General features: G+C 40.4%; 1 protein-coding gene and 1 long non-coding RNA gene across 6 annotated transcripts in view; one reads left to right on the forward strand and one right to left on the reverse strand.

Annotated features, from left to right (window-relative positions):
* Nucleotides 1–163: 163 nt before the first annotated feature.
* LOC136339498 (uncharacterized) lies at nt 164–12,289 on the reverse strand. 3 transcript variants are annotated; one of them, XR_010732150.1, is made up of 4 exons: nt 11,997–12,289; nt 4,449–4,743; nt 3,105–4,400; nt 164–3,044 (listed from the first exon to the last, which is right to left on the reverse strand). It is a non-coding gene; the product is annotated as an uncharacterized lncRNA (long non-coding RNA). The 3 variants fall into 3 exon arrangements; XR_010732149.1 differs by having other exon boundaries at nt 3,105–4,743; XR_010732151.1 differs by lacking the exon at nt 11,997–12,289 and adding an exon at nt 8,076–8,206 and having other exon boundaries at nt 3,105–4,743.
* LOC136339497 (zinc finger protein 142-like) overlaps nt 570–17,139 on the forward strand; it is a 43,714-nt gene continuing 27,144 nt past the window's right edge. The window contains exon 1 of one of the 3 annotated variants that reach the window (XM_066282801.1): nt 570–681. The gene's annotated coding sequence lies outside the window, so the exon portion shown is untranslated. Of the gene's footprint in view, nt 682–6,663; nt 6,821–8,204; nt 8,341–17,139 lie in introns of those variants that run through there. The other 2 variants (XM_066282802.1, XM_066282803.1) reach the window with 2 other exon arrangements.

Here is a 17,139-nt window from a genome sequence, read left to right on the forward strand (position 1 = left end):
TTTCCTACAAGTCACAAAGAAATCAACAAAATTACGAATTCTGGACAATTCGGCGGAGGAAAAGTGCTCCTACGGGAACGCGACTTGATGCTTATGGCTACTGTTTACTAGATCACATATATTATTTAACCCTCGAAGTTTGTCCAAAACAAAACTTCTTCCGGTCTTTAATAATTTTTATTTAATGACTCTGAGTCTCTTTACAATTCCTTGAGACGTCTTACTCGTTATTGCGACGTGTTCGGTCCCTCAGAGTGAAGTCAAGTCGAACGGTTTTGGTTGTGCCTGGAATTACTGACATTTTCGTGCGAGGGCGAACAGTGTTGTTATATATAAGATCATGTTTATGAACTACCTCATTTCGATCTTTCCATTAAAAATTTCCGGCCTAAGACTTGAACCCCAACTTCAAGCCACGAAGCCCTTCAGGACGGTGTTCCAATGCGATATCTGCTAATCCGTCTTGTGTCCTGGATATCAGTGCTCGACGAGGTGACGCAAGAACATTTGAAGCCAAAGTCAAAGCGAGTGGGAGCACCGAGGAAGCAGGCAGCCAAACTTCGCGCAATCGAGAACTCGATGGCGTTTTAGTAGTTATTCGTGGCGTCTCTTTTTCCTTTAAATTTCCTGGATCAAAGACACTCGTCGTTCATCATCGCCCATCCAGAAGTAATCAACTCGGTAAGTTTTTATCGTTATTAAGTTAGTCATTCTCATAGGTCTTCTGCGCTATCGTTGATGGCCCCAAAAACCCTGCAAAACTAATCAACACTAGTTTACTTCAATTAGAGCTAAAAACGTGTTGCAATTCGCAGCCATAGAACGTATCACATGCCACAATTTATGGTTTAACCTATATTTGATTAATTCTTGCGTTCAACCAAGTGCAGACTTCTTAAACGTGTAATGTTTACAGCTCGCGATAACAGCTTATCAGTCGAGTATTTTGTGGCTGCTATATTAAAGTATTGCGGTGTGGAGCGGGGAACGGGAGTCGCACGATGGACTCGATGGGCTTTAACTTGTACCGAAACTGCCAATACTATAAAAAAGGTTCTAAATAGGATATGGCCTACTTTACTATATGCATATTGCATCGCCAGGAACTGGTTTTCTGACAGTGAATAATGAATTTGGATAAGAATACGTGTAATCGCTACCATTAAAATTGGGGATATTGAAGCTGAGAAATCATTTTCTCATGTACGAGTAGATTTGAATTCTTCCGATTTGAAATTCTTCCACGCCATAATTTTTTTAAGAATTTCCTGTTTCAATTCCCAGTCGCCGTCCTTCACGAGTTAAACTTATTCTTTGTTCGTAATCGTTCGTCCCAAGTAGGGCACTTATGGGTACTTATATGATGATGATCTAAGTTTTAAATCAGAATCGAGAATCCCTTTTGTTTCCTTTATCATCTAGAATTACGTTCAAGTGCCTTCATCAAAATTTTAGTAATTTTTGTTTATTTTCTACATGAGCCTAATAAGGAAATTCTGAAATTGGACTCAGACCTAAAGGAAAACGGCGAAGTCTCCGTCTTGCGACGAGATCGGATGTTTCAAAGACCAATTTACATAACGTGTATCCCCAAAAGGTGATTTGTTTTGGATAAATTAGTCGATTTCCAATGAGAGTCTGAAGTTTTTCCCACTGCCAAATATGAACCCGGCGTTTGATTTCCAGATCGACGAAAACGTGTTGTCACTCAATACTTTATACGCCTCAATTTCAGTTGCCTATACAACTTTTATACGTTATGTAACTTTAGGCATCTCCTCCTCCCCCTGCTTCAATCTAAATAGATGATTAATGCCATTCTATCCAAATAGTTCCCGCTGTGCATCACAATAACCTCCCAGGTCGAGTTCTTCAGCAGGGCCGTGCCATCGACCTCTGTCTGTCTCGTTCTTTTATCACTTGTGCAATTCATCCACACATGTGCTGTATGTGGTAACCCGGATACGGTGCTCTGGAAGCCGGAGACACTGGATTTTGTTCTTTTACATCGTGTAGGCACAGCAGCTCCCACTCGAAGGCTTGCGTTGATGTTAAAAGAGGCGATTTTTCATGGAAAAATGTGATAAAAGGTGCTCTTAGAGAATGTGCATTTTATTGGAAAGTTTCAATTCCGCGGTAAAAATTATAAGCTTCAGATGTCCGCACACGTTAATAGGAAAAGGCATCGATTTCAAGCCACCAGGAAGAGAGGAAAAACTACGGGTCCGGATGTTTAAAGATTCCGATTTCGAGATGACTTTCCTCACAAAAAGAGCTATTGAATATTTCAGTTTACCTTTATTTTTTCAGTATATGCAGGAATTTCCTGTTACTCCATATTCGACAAAGAACAAAACCGGAAAGCACATAATTAGTGATAAGATATGCAAAACATTTATATTGCTGTGTACCAGTTAACATTTTTAACCGTAATCACGTAAGTTTAGTTTTGACGGTTTCGACTGAATTCTCAAACTTAAATACACAAAAAAAAAACTGGACAACACTTGTGGACAATCGGAACAAAAAATTATGATAATTGATGTTGCTGCGCCACATTATTTATCAATAATGCACCTTCAGATCGAGATGTTATTAATATTAACACATTCTGGCCTTGAATTGATTATTCATCCAATTAGCATGTATTTATATAATGGTGTAATATTGAGTCAATTTTCACGATGTTTGTGTTTTTTCTTGTATCTGTTTTGGAGCATTCATTTCAGAGAGAGCGGAATTTCCCAAAAAAAACCATGATGTGTCATGCGCAGTTCGATCTCCAATATAAGCCTTAGACATTCGCCATATTCGTTGTTTAAAACAGGCAGGGTCGACAATTGGGGAGTGTGTCCTCAGATTATGATTCAGATTACACGCTCATTTAAGTTCCTATTTCAAAGATATGTTATCGGCATTTCCCAACATCCCCAGTTTCCGCGCCGCTCTCGGTCCTCTTTAGGCCGTTTCCAAGTCATTCATCCGCGGCTCCTTAAGACACTTTAAGGAGAAGTAATTTACCAATAGGTACCTACATATTTGTACTGCAAAAATTCTTGCCTTATCGCTCAAAGGTTATGATAGTTAACCAAACAATGACAAACCTTTCAACCACGTAAGAACCAGATAAAGTGCTAGAAGACGTCATGTAATACGACGGTAAATTGCTACATTGAAACCTTTATCTTTCGAGTAATTTTTCGGTCTATTTTAAGTACCGCACCGCCTTGAGTTTTAACGAGGTACCACGTGCTTTGCTAAAAACACTTTTTCCATATAGGCCGTTATCGGGGTTTTCTCAACTTTTTCCGAGGAAGCAACGCCAAAGGAAACAGATACATTTCCACATATTAGCATTAGCTCCGGCGTGTCATCATATACCTACTCTTTCTAATCTTGTTTATCTGTTAACCAGTGTAAATAGCACTTGATTATCCAAATAAATACTCCCCAAATAAGACTTGTTCCTAGAAGAAAAAATGAAAGACTTTGCCCAATAATTTAAAATAAACAGATTATGTTCAATAAATGATAAGATATAATCAGTCATCGATATCGAACAAAGAGGGCATGAAAGAGCTCGAAGGCAACGTCTACGACGTGTTATCTAAAGGATTAAGCATGGCAAAGTGTAAAATTCCGGCTTTATTTCAAGACCTAAATTAACTTACCTGATAACCTTATCATTAGTTCAATATTACAAGAAGTGTAGTAATGCAGATTACAACACATTTTAGCGGATGGTTTCCTCTTACGCTTAGTATTTTATATCCTCAATAAGCGGGTTTGAATGTGTACCGATTAAACTGACGTGCAATAGCAAATATTTGCACAAAAGTAGGTACATACCAAAGCCAAAATTTAACGGTTTTTCATTTGTGTATTATTTCAAGACTTTTCGGCCTGAAAAGCTCCGAACCCTGTCGAGAACACGCGTCGTATATCCAGATTTTTGGTCTTGCAAATGAGACACGCGAAAGCGAGAAAGGTACAAATCAACGTACGTATGAAAAAGGCTTCAAAAATCGTCCCTAACTGATTAATCATTTAGGTACAATTCCCATATTTCACCACTGTTTTTCCAGTCACAGGAAAAATCCAGCAAATTCCAGACATTGTTAGTTCAGGATCATATTATCTGAAAATGCAATGATTGGATCTCAAAAATATCCTTTGCACAGAATAAAAACTTACAGTTAGACGCACTGACATTCAAATAAACGAGGAAAATTTCGCAAGTTTCCCATTGAATTGAAAGTTTCCTTTTACGTGAAAGTAACTATTGTTCCCTTTCATCTGTACAAGAAGTGTTTTAGAACGGGAGCACGAACATCGGGGCGCCAGCTAAATCTACCCTCCGAGGCCATCGATTGCTGAAGGTGGCGTGACTGTAAACACCCCTTTTGCAACATCAAAGACTGTTCAAACATGGGAAATTATATATTTACAATCACAGCTTTGGCTTCATATTCGAATAGCTCAATCAGATTTAAGCAGAAGTGCCTCTTGGAAATTTCCAGTATCATATGTATCACGTGCATAAAAAAAACATAACAAGACGATGAAAAATTCATTTAGCAGTATTGATAAAATACTAGGATTCTCGTCGCTGGCGTACACCTCCCTCACCCTCTTGCACAGGGTGTTATGGGCGTCCTAGGCAATCGATGGCCAAGGAGGGTCCCTCCACCACTCTGTCATTTCTAAGGATTCCCAACACGGCCAGTTCAAAGGATCGATAGCCTATAAAGACAATTCGGATTAATGTTTGTGTCCTTACATAACTAAATATAGAACAATAACTGTGTGTTTGTTCAGAGTGTAAACGCCAGTGTTTCCTTGGAACAAGGCTTCTTCAAAATGAGATGATGTTGTCGTATTTTCACGCGTTAGAAGGGAATAAATGAAACAACAGCAAAAATGAGTCATGATATGTGTCCTGCAAAAAGCAGAACCGAGATATTTATATCGCTTTAGCCAAAATCAAATTTGGGAGTGTGAGAGAGAGCCTGACGTGAGTCCATTAAAAAAGCACACGGAATTTGTTACTCTCTTTGAGATTTGCCTTTCGATTTTCTTCGAGAGCCCCATCGTCGAGGTGCCTCAGATTATCAAATTTCACCACGCCATTCTGGAGCAAACTTTAATGTGGATTTGAATAATTGTCACCAGTTTTGATTGGATGGAATTTCATCTGGAGCCTCCAACCCCTGATTTGGAGTGAACACCGTTCTCCTAATTCCTTCATATCTCAATTACCGCCGATTCTCTAAAACCTTGTGCCCACTGCCGAAATGAATAGAAATCAGAGGGTGTCCCGAAAACTCGATGTGCTAATGGAATTTTATGAAATTTGAGAAGACGCTGAAGATAAACAATTGATATGAATTTTAAGGCTGGCCCTCTTAAGTTAATAGAAACCCGAGACCGTCTTTAAGGCTTTTAAGTAAATGTTCATCCGGGAAATTTGCGGATAAGTTAATGAAGTTTTAGAGAGTGCCAAAACTGGGCAATTAACATTAAATTAAAGGACGGTCCTGGAAACCTGCGAGTGTCCTAAATAGTCTTAACTGAAACCATTTTAATCCAGAATGAGGATTCTGAAGAAGTGTGAATTTTAACAGCGTTGAAAATAGGCGAGAAATTAAGCATGGGAGTTTCGACGTCCGAACTCGGTAGCCGTAGGGCCATATCGGTACTAGGACTCTTACGAAGGGCTTCATCTCCACAAGGATATGCGTTGATATCAACAATGTTTCTCGACGTCGCTTCAGGTAATTGTTATTTCTCCTAAATAAACCGTCAAGGAGTGATCCTCCTCACAACACTGACGCCTACAGTGTTAACAATAAGACTCACATCGCTGAGGGTTAATTAGTAAAGCGACAACCGCGTCCTGGCTTGTAGACTTCTGACAACGGGGCCATTTTCAAAACCTTCGCAACGCATCCGCCATTCTTCATGCAGTTTTCCCCGAGATATTTCCCGTTTCGATTGGGGCTCTCGGGAACCTTTGAAACGTTCCCGTTGAGTTACGTCTGACATCTTACGATGAGCACTGGATGGAGAATGCGGTGAGGGACCGTCAGGAGACGTCATGCTGAGGTACTTTTGAAACTTCGTCAGTCGCATCGTTCAGTATGAACGGTCATAAGAGCTATTGACATTTTCTTTGGTCACAATTCTAAGTCAGTAACATCGCGTGTGGTTCATTCCATAAAGCGTAAGCTCGATGTAACGGAAGGAAGGAAGGAAATATTTTTCGGAAACGAAGGAAAAGCGACTACATTATCAACCCTCCGATCGCAACTTTCCAAGTACTATAATTAGTTAGTCCGTTTTCAATTTGTTTCCTGCGGGAATCTCATTGATACTAGTTATGATTGTTAATGTCCCATTGTGCTGAAGTGACCTCGTGCGCCAGCCATGTTATGCCGGTCTCGCCAGTAACAGTCGCGTTACCGGCTGGTACAGAAAGCGTGTTTAAATCACCCTCGAGGAGACCATCATCGATTTCTTGCTTTCGCTTTGTCAGCGTCCCTGCAGCCCCCTCGACGTTCGCCAGGCGGCGAAGAGCAAGAAGGGCGTTGTTAAAGGATGAAGATGGCTTGCTGGACGCCCAGGCAACGTTTCTGTAGTCTGCAGGCTGGCTCTGGCAGTATTCCTTAGGCCGGTGGACGGATAACACGTCTTCCTCTTGTTATTTGGTGTTAGTGATATGCGCGCGGCATCGACGCCCTACTGCTGACGCACCACCCGTTGCTGCCAACGAGGACGACGTCGTCCGTCGCCGGATTGCGACATCCAGACCGATAACGAGGTATACACTATGATAATAGACAGAGGGCTTATGTCTTTACAGATTAGTTTCAAGGCTTATGTACCGCTAGTTTTCTGCTCTCGAGGCCAAGCTTTTGTGTAGTCCGTGCTCCCGTCTTTGTTCTTGGGTCCAGAAAAACCGGTCTTCCAGAGGCCAGTTTCGGATTAACGATTATTTCATGCTCTTTATTTCAGCAGCGTTGTCACGTTAAACAAAAATATATCCTGGTTGTTTGGGTTGCAGTTAAATTGAGATGGATTTCTTATCATGGCGAAGATTCTTGGGTACATAAATAACGATACGAATTCACTTCCTATTTCCAGAAAATACGGTACGTCCAAGATAGGAACGTCCAGTGTAGGAAGCTGGCGAAGGGTAATTGATACAGAGTTAGTTAAATGGCAGACAATTGAGTATTCAAGGGAGTAGCTTCACGATGCAAACAGATTTTTGATTTTCCAGGAAATAATCGTTCAGAACTGGTCCTCGGGAACATTCTTTCTTGTATCGCCCGATCTGTAGTCCGCATTCTAATTACTGTGTTATTAAGCGAAAAGACTGACAGATAATTTCGATTTTCTGCTTCCGTGGAAGATTAACTAGAATGTATCTGAGTGCAGTCTAGAGCTTCAGATTTTCCAGATTTCATCTTTTAAGCTTTGGATTATAACTGACGCGACAAAAGACAAAAGCAGAACGGTGTTTCGGTTCGAAGATAATAGTAAATTCGAGAAATACGAATTAAAGTGGAAAAATTTACGAATTTTTACGATACGGAGGATGTGCATCTCCCTGGGAAATTTTCCAGAATGGCATAGAGGCGAATTGTAGCAGTTTAACCGTGACATTCGGTAGAATTACAAGAAATTTCTGGGTGCTCCAGCTTGGCAATACGAGTTAAATAAAACGTAAAAAGGAGTAGAAATCCACATTCGTATGTGACCGCAATGACCACTCTGTGGGGCGGCCTACAGATTCCCTGCAGTTTATAAAGAAAAATATCTTAAGAGCAGCTCGCCTAACTCGGGCATTTCGTAGAAACTATAATTGAAAAACGCCTCAGTATTTCCTGCGGCAGAAGGAGAAGAAATTTTGGAAATTGAAGAGAACGATCGTGAGTTTCGAAAAGCTCGATATTTTACTTGCTATGAAATTCCCGATTATCGACCTAACCAACGGACATAAATCAACAAACAATACTGCTTTTCTCCCTTTAAATCGGATGAAAACCTAACTGCACCCATTTACGCATTACCTGAGCAAACATCCTATTTTCAGTACCGTGAAAGAACCCATCCTCCGCACGAGGAACGGTATCGACCTCTCCAAGAGCAAATTGGAATCGACATGTACCGGATCGGCCGATAAGATAAGATAAACACTTTTTCTTCGTAACATTTGTGTCTCCTTTCGTCGTTTTTGTATCTCAGCACTTCTTCGATTACTCCCAAATAGTCTTCAGCAGCTACAGCACATTTTAAAATGTTGATCGTTCGTTTCATTTGTACGCCATTTTAATGGTAAGTCGTTTGATTATTCTGTTGATAAATCATTCAGCTTTTGATAATGTGGTGTTATCTGCGATTAGGAGGATTCTAAGAATTATTGCTTTCCCTAACGTAACTTTGCACCGACAGATCTTTGCAGATTTGAGGTTTCGAATTTGTTTACTAATTTACGTTAAATGCAGAGTGCACTTCACGTGACTTGCTCGCTATGGGCGTCGTTAGTTTCTTCCTGCTTCCATTAGAAGATAAGGTAGGTAACCTGTATTCGCAAGTTGTAACCACGTGATTGAGCCTCGTGCCTTGCGGACAAGTCGGGATCATGGACACCCTGTGTAACAACTATTCGCCGAATGCCAAACATTAATCTTGACAAGAATCTGATTTAATTAGATCACAAGTACAAATTGGCCGAACATTAGCCTACGTAAGTGTATCTTTTGGCACGCTACTAAGTCTTCGTGTATGTCGAATGGGCCAAGGAAGAAAAACAAGCAGACGCTAAAAATAGAGAATACCTACGTTTGAAATTTGGCTTCAAGGTGGGAATTTAGACTGTTATTTTATTCAAAATTCTATTAGGTTTCATTGTTAGTCCATTTTGGCTCATTTTATGCTCGTTTTCGTTTTCACCAACGTCTCGAAGACCCAAAAAGAGATTTTTATAGGATTCTTATAGGTTTTCTCGTGAATTGCTCTGCGGTGACGGCACGCAATTAAGAGGCGCTATGACATACAGGGAGGTCTAAACAATTTTTTTTTTTTAATTTTTTTTTACTTATTCTTACACCGTCCTTGTGCTTCGGCCAATATCTCGGCCACTTCGAGAATCGAAAATTCTGCAATATATTGCTGAATTTTTCTTTGATGATGCGTTACGTCGGCACACGTAGAGGATTTAGAATGATAAAAAACGAGTTGTTAAGTTAATTTTAAGTTTTGTCTTCAATTTCTCACCAACCTCGTGATAACCAATAGGAACCGCTCACTATTCGTGTTGCAAGGAATTTTTCAATTCGGCATTTTTGACACTCACTTGGTCAAGCTTTCAAAGTTTTAAAAAGCTATCCGGAGGAAGACCGAGTCGCTTCTTTACGAAAACAAACTTCTTTAGAAAATATGCATGCAAGATCACTGTTCTAGATAATATGTAATTATGTTGAAGGGAACGTATCCGACTATTATTAACCGAACCCAAAGCGGGCATCCATGCCCATTTATGAGCCTGTAAAGGATGTTGTCAAGGTTCTTGCAGATGACACTTTGAAAACAAACGATCGGAGTGTTTGTTTAAATAATCGTTGGAAGGCGCAAGAATAATACAAATTAAGTCGTAATGATTTATTGAGAATGTTAGTGGTGATCATAGACCAATTTGGAATATTTTACAGCCCCTCGTATAGCTGGAAAATTGTATCCCGCATACTCCTCGGTGAAATATAAGATGCAATACCATCCTCGAAGAATGGAATTGAAGACCATTATAAAGCACTTTAAGTTCTTAAGAGCTTAGCTCATTTGTTAAATGAGGGCATCAAGTCCACCGTTTGATATGACTCATTAGCGTAGAGGTAATTATTTGTCTTTCAATTTTCAATATTTTCCTCGTGCAATCAAAATAAATTTCGAAAAAAGAATCTTTTAGGATCGAATCGTTGGTGTTTTGTCGGCTTAAGCTGCAAGCTAAGTTCTATAGAAACGTTGAATGACAGTCTGGGCAGTGGCCAGATTCGTCGTATCAAAGCTAATAGTGTATTAATATATTTAGCAGAAACGCCTAGATGCAAAAATTGTATAAAAGATTTCCTTCGCCGCCTATGCTCGAATGACCCATTAACTGCACGTTTATTTATCAGTTAATCTCCAAGAGCGCTCATGAACGAAGGAATAATATTGTAAAGTGGGCTTTAGGCGTTTAAAAGAGGAAATTACCAGGGGACATGGGGCGACCATCCGAGGATGATGGGCCTGTACGAATGGGAGCAACCCGGATGACTCATTCTTATGTCATCCTTTTAATTGAGTTAAATATGCAGGCGTAGTCGTTTTTTTTTTCTACTGCAGTCACTCTCCTGTAAAGTTAATCGTTGTTAGTCAGATGTGACTTCTGGTTTCGAATGACCTGGCTTTCGTATTCACGATTGTTGTCGACTTTGTCCTATTCACATGGAAATAGGAGAGAAGATGTGTAATGGCAACAAATCAAAATTTACAGATACGCGTATATATGGTTCCAATCACGTAACTTTTTATGCACGTCACAGGCTTCGTGCTGGCAGTGTTGCCACGTACCTTCAAAATCATTATTTCAGCGGGGACGCTACAAACTCCCTATGTCGACTGTCTGAGGACTTGGGCGTTATACCAACGGCGATAACGACAAAACCGATGACAAACAACCAGAAGCGCTATTTTATTTCCACAAAAGGGTAAATTCGTACCGTCACAAATCAAACAAAAACGTCAACAAATTGAGCAGCAACGGTGCAAAAAAATGGGGTTACGTTCAGACGCTCAAATATATCTTTATCCTTTTTTAGCACATTAAATCTATACGACCTGTCATCTTACGTAAGGCGGCTCGCAAACATCACATCTTGCGAAGTGGATAGAAAGTTACATCATTTGAACCGTACCTTTGTATGTATTTATCCAGGTGGACTGCAGAAAAATCTTTGCTGAACCGTTTTTTGTCATTTACAAAGTGTTCTGCCGTTCCTCTTTTTATAGATTAATCATGTAAAAGTGACAATATCTCATTAAGTTATTGATGCTGCTAGTGAAACGGCACGAAGTAATTTACCGGGAGGGGTGTATGCGAGGAAACGTCTGGTGTTCTTTCGGTGCATAGGTAAAATTTCGGTATATCTCGTTTATTATAAGTAATCTGATAGGAAAAACAACCCTTCTTGTTTGCTTTGGCAAAACTGGGAATGTGTTCCAGGCGAGCAATGGACTCTTCCCACCTAGCCCAATAACTCCTTATCTCCGATCCCTTCTCCAACAATTACGAGCATGGCGCGTTCCCGCAGATCAATAACGTGTAAACATAGCCTTTATCGTAATTAATTTGTCGATTTGTACTGTAAATAGTAATTAAATGAGCGAAAAACCAGTTTGCCGGCTGCCCGAGGCCATATAGCGAAAGCTCGACTAACATACATTTGCCCAGACACTGAGGCCGCTACCCGCTACATTTCCTCTTCACTTTCTTCGGAATGTTGTTCGTGTTACGTGATTCGTCACTTTTGTTTTCATTCATTTCCATAAGCCATTCATTAATTTCAAATGGCTTTTTTCACGCCAAACTGGTTTTGGGTGTTTCAATTTGCTTCAGATGCCATGTAAGAGTGATTCGTTAAAATCGAAGCACGCCGGAATGAGACAAAATTGCACTTAAACGTACGTATGTGGGTGAGAATCGTAGAATTTTCTAGTGTTCAATTTTCGATTCAGACGATTCGACTGGACGAAACGTTTTGCATGATCCACCTTCGAAGCAAAAAAAAAATGACGTTGTCACGAGATTTCATGTAGCATATAGCGCCAGTCTGCAACAGCATTTCTAGAGTGGGAATTTTGAAACCGGTTTGCTTACGATAAAATTGATTTTACAGTCGATTCCAATAATAATATACAGTGGTTTTTGTTAACGAAAAAAAAGTTGATACCTAATAGATTTTTGAGCCATTCCCTAGTGTCCAGTCTACGCGTCTGCCCCCACCTCATGACTTTTCGGCGTTCAAACCGTTCTCCTATCTCCACGAGATTTCCAGATAATTGCTGTCGCGTAAAATCTGGGACATCCAATATCATTGTTATTGGGTTTGCAGTCGTAAAACACCACTAAGCGCACATTACCTAATTATGAACCGACCTCTCCAATGTCATAACTGTGCATAAATGGCGGCACTTGCGTCGTAAGAAAATGGAAAGGTCACGTTGATGGTGACCAATCAAATAGGAAGGTACTAATTACTCATCTTTTAACGTGCCCACCTATTAATTACGCATTGCTGTTACTTTAATTACAGTTTTTCGAAAAAAAAAATGCGCTCTGTTACGTAATGGAGAACCTTGTACCACATGTGGCCAACAGCACGAATTGTAATAAATTAGTCAATTTACGCATCCTAATGACATGCTTCGGGACTTTATGATCCTTTAAATCTACAAATAAGATCAACATAAGATGATTCTGAAAGAGACGTAAATTTCCGAATTGAATCTTCAGCAATTTTATTGATGTGTGCGTTCTTCTGTCCTTACAGACTTCGTCCATGAAAGATGCGAATACGAGACTCGATGTTTTAAAGGGGAAGACGACAAAAAACTTCTGGAAAGTTTGCTCAAAATTATTGTCATAGCAGCAATCGATCATTTAGCAATGTGTAGTGTTATTTGCTTGGATAATGGAGGAAAAAAGCACAGAGATATGCCCGTACGTTGCAGCGAACGTTATTCTCCTTTCGCGATAATACGAAAAACTTCCGGCATTATTGGCTCAAAGCTTCTTTAACCACTCATTTCGTCTATCTTCACTGAAGATGGTGTATCTTCGTCGTTTATGCAATCGAAGCAGGTGACCTCCATATCGAAAGAATGTCATTGTGTTTCATAATGCTCTTTCGTCGAAAACGTCGCCAAGGTTATTCTTCATTAACACCGTTTATTTATTTGTCGTGTGGAACGAGACCATTATTGGAGCCCTGAACGTCTTCGTCGAGCAATCATCATCGGCATTCTACCATAAATGTAAAGAATTCCATTCGTTTTTGTCTTTGAAGGATCGCGAGTGGATTTATCGGTGCGTTTCCATAAGGAGCGCTGCAGCTGAAAGGCGTTTCGCAGATGCCGACTCAAGATCTTCTTCTGGCGTTCTCCCAGAAACGTCGTGGGGTTCCTCGGACCACAAGGGCGTCGCAATTGTTGACTCTTGTCTCATCAAACGCTCCTTCCACGACACAACAAGAGCTGCCGACACCACCTGTTTGTCTAAATAAGACTTCGCAATTTGGTGCGCTGTTGAACCTTCGCGGCTACGGGGCGTCACGGCGTTTCCATTTTACCATCGGTGAAATGGCAGCCAAGGAAACATGGAGAGTTCTCAGTTCGCCCTTATTAATTAAAATTAACACGCACCTTTCATTTACCTTTGAGTATTTCCCCGTCTTCAGTGAATTCAGTAAATCTTCTTAATAAACGTTTTTTTTTTTCGCCCAGGAAGTCGCATTTGCAAATGCTAATTAAAAGTGTCAGTTAGTGGACCGAGGAATGTTAATAGAAAATCTCAATCAGGATTGACATTGGGGACGCTAAGAAAACTAAATATCTCGGTAAATAATAATCATTGAAGACCAATTGATTTTGTTTGTTCGAAATTTCCACTCATTAAAGAGAGATCCTTATGTTTCGCTTCGTTACCAGTTCTTTTGTACAATGCTGTTACGCAACTGTCCTCAAGTACACTTTTCTATATTAGTCGATTGCATTACTTATCTCTTCTATTAAATATTAACCATCACCTCGTCCCTTGCGTAACGCTTGGTGTTTACAGCGGCTTTAAGCAAGGCCATTCTTCATTAGCACTATTTAGTCTCTAGATCAATATTTATTGCCATCTTCATTGATTTACGACGATGTTCCAAATAGAATTGATATGTTAATATCTTTGTCCTAGATAGTGGTCATGACAAATAACAGACTATTTCTATGCAATCGCGAGCATAACAATTGATGCTCCCCTATACATATGGGAAATTCCATCGGGAATTACATAATATTTGTAAATCTTTTCTCGATGTTCTTTGGGTATTATTCTTGCAGGACATCCTGTATGATAAACTGGTTTTCGTTGCATAAGATCTATTATTAAAAAAATATTTGTTTCGAGCGTCTTGGGCTTCAAGGACGTTCTTCATTAGCAACATCTCGCGCGTGTTTGCTTTTGTTTCCGTTCTCGAAGCTCGAAGGAATTCTACTGATCTCATTCACTCGCGTTTCTCGAAGCCCTGCTCGTGTCCAGGAACGAGGTCTTCACTGGATCTAGCAACGTTAAGTCACATCGATCGGTGTAATCATTTATGGATGATAATTTGCATATCTCCATTTGTATCAATTAATTATTGCAGAGCTGCCACGTCATAAATCATATGGTGACATTGGCGATGTGGAAATTCAGTGTTCAATGTCACGGCTAAGAAAATTGCTCGAATGCAATTTCCATTTTTTGTTTAAAGAAGTGGAAAAAAACAGGTCTAATTCTTGTGAAAAGATGGACCTGGTTCATTTTGCTAACGTTTAGATAGTCGTAATTCCCCTACGCGAAGCGCTAACAGATGTTCCCCATAAAACGTTCGCATGGGAAATGCTCCAGATTCTAGTTAAAAATGTTTGGTTTCTTTGCTAAAGAAAGCAATTTGAAAGCTGCTCGATTGATGTCTTTTTCGTTTTCGATGAGGTCACTTCTAGAAATGCAAACTGCAACTGGATTCGGCAATATACAGGGTCAGTCATTATTTTAATGCCCCGAACTTGGACGGAACGAACATTTACGTGGTCGGAGGCGAAGACGCGATTCAAAAAGTCAAAATTTACTTGCAAAGGAATCAATGCAAGTGTTTTGAATATATTTAGAGCTAAAATCAAAACCGGATTCGCATTTTCAACAAGCTGTTAATTACCCACTTGTTAATGTATTAACTTGTTCATTTCCGGAGCTAATTATTGAAACTGTTTACGCAATACGTAATACAATTTTAGCACTTTATTTACTCATTTTACATTAGTTTTATCTAGGCTCAGGAATAATTTTGACCTTCGTCGCTTCATTAGTCCTTGAGATATCGACCGACGAAAAATGAATAAACCTTTAGGGTCAATACGTCCAAGTCCTATTAACTTCACCTGGAAAATAATTACCATAGTTCCCGAAAACTTGACCACCTCCCGCGAGTCTCTGCTCATTTCCATTCTCTTGGAAATTATCCTCTTGGTCAAGTTAACTGTTTTAACAAGTTGGGAAATCTCGATTACTTTGAGTCGGTCCCACTGAATAATTTATGGCCTTTTAACTGTCCCGAAGTAACCTAATTGAAAAAACATTTCACAGGGTTTTTGACTCGCACAGGTTATTCACAGGGGGGCTGTTCATTGATTTCTTGTCATTAAATCTTTGCGTTTGGACAAGTCGATGAAGATCCGAATTGAGAACGGGCCGAAGGACGTTTGTGCAGCTTCTGGCAATTTACGGTAGAGCGTCATAATACGATTTGCAAACGGTTAGGGCTCGTAGTGGGGCTCGCACTATTCGAAGATAATTGTCTATCTAACTACGTATCGAAACCAACTTTTTCTTTGTTTCTGTTCGGTTTTTGAGTGTTGCGCAATAGTCTCTTCCAACGTCTCCCCCCTTGCCCCTTCCCGCCTCCCGTTCCCCCACAACAAATTTCTTTGTTCAGGCACTGGAACACCTTTGACCCAGCTATATAAAGTGCAACAAATGTGTTTTCCTAGTAGCTCACACGTAAGCCAACACCTATTACTGAAAGGAAAACATTCTTGCGATTTAAACACATTTGGCACGGAAGCCAACCAAGCAAATAGCTATTGGCCGAGCGCTGAGTCTCTTTACGTTGTCCGTTCTGCCGCTGCAAATAAGCCATGGCCTCGGACTAATTATGTAGATGACGATTGCTCATGACGCTTGTTTATTCGCAAATTGTCTTCGCCAACAATTTGCAGATTTGCCGAGACGTAGAAAAGAGATTTTCATAGAAAAATGAATCACTGAGTCGCCGCCTCTTTGCCCATGATGACTGTACACATCAATCGGCGATTCTATGCAATCTCCGACTCATTTTTTACGCTCTTAATCTGCATATGACTTTCAATTAGCGATAGCTGATGCGATAAATCTTGTAGAAGCATTGAACAATTATTAATTAGCACTCGAATGTGGGTGCAACATATGAGAGCGATAGTGATGAGTCTGGCCTTCCTCGAAAGCAGTCATGCCTATAATGGAACGCTGGAGTCTTCAAGCCTCATTCTTTGAGGGTGATGGCTTAGAGAATCATTTCGGAAATACAACGTGCACCGATCTATTCTCAGGTTGTAGGCTGTTGAACAGCACGTCACATGAGACGCGAATCGCAGAAAATGCTCGAATCGTCTAGAGTGTCGCATTAGCGCAGAGGAACTGACAGATATAGAGACGCATGTATGTATAATGATCAAGGCAGCAAACAGGGTTTTTTTGCAATTTTCCCTGCGAGCAGGGAGTTCTGGAAGTTCGGGAAATTCAGAAGAGACAGATGTTGATACGAGGTCGCGGGCGGACATCCAAGAGGAGCAATCTTCCTGGAATTTCGGACGGTAGAAAGTCCAAAACACTGTGAATTTATCGAGCCCCTAGGGATTTTCATTCCAAAGCCTCGTTGAATATTTTCAACATTACCAAAAGCCTGACCGCTTCCCAATTTTTATCTTTGAGGGCTCCGTTGGCTAGATATTACCATTTTTGCAGACTTGGCGAGATAAATTGGCAGAAACTTTCCCAGTGATACATTATGCGGGTGATCTTCGGCGCTCGTATTTAAAATTCGCCCCATTCAATCGAACCCCGAGCCCCCCGGAAGTGTCTCCAGGCCGTCCCTGCGGTTCTCCAAAAACGATTCCTTAATATCTCGGATGCAAGTTTCACCTAGATTTTGGGGTCAGTTTATGACCGTTCAGGTAAATTCGGAATCGTCGTCGTACGATTTGCAATTCTAAATGATTTGGGAAACGTTAAAAGGCCTCTCTCTAGTATTC

The sequence above is a fragment of the Euwallacea fornicatus genome, chromosome 5 (assembly GCF_040115645.1).
Source record: "Euwallacea fornicatus isolate EFF26 chromosome 5, ASM4011564v1, whole genome shotgun sequence".
Lineage (NCBI taxonomy): Eukaryota > Metazoa > Arthropoda > Insecta > Coleoptera > Curculionidae > Euwallacea > Euwallacea fornicatus.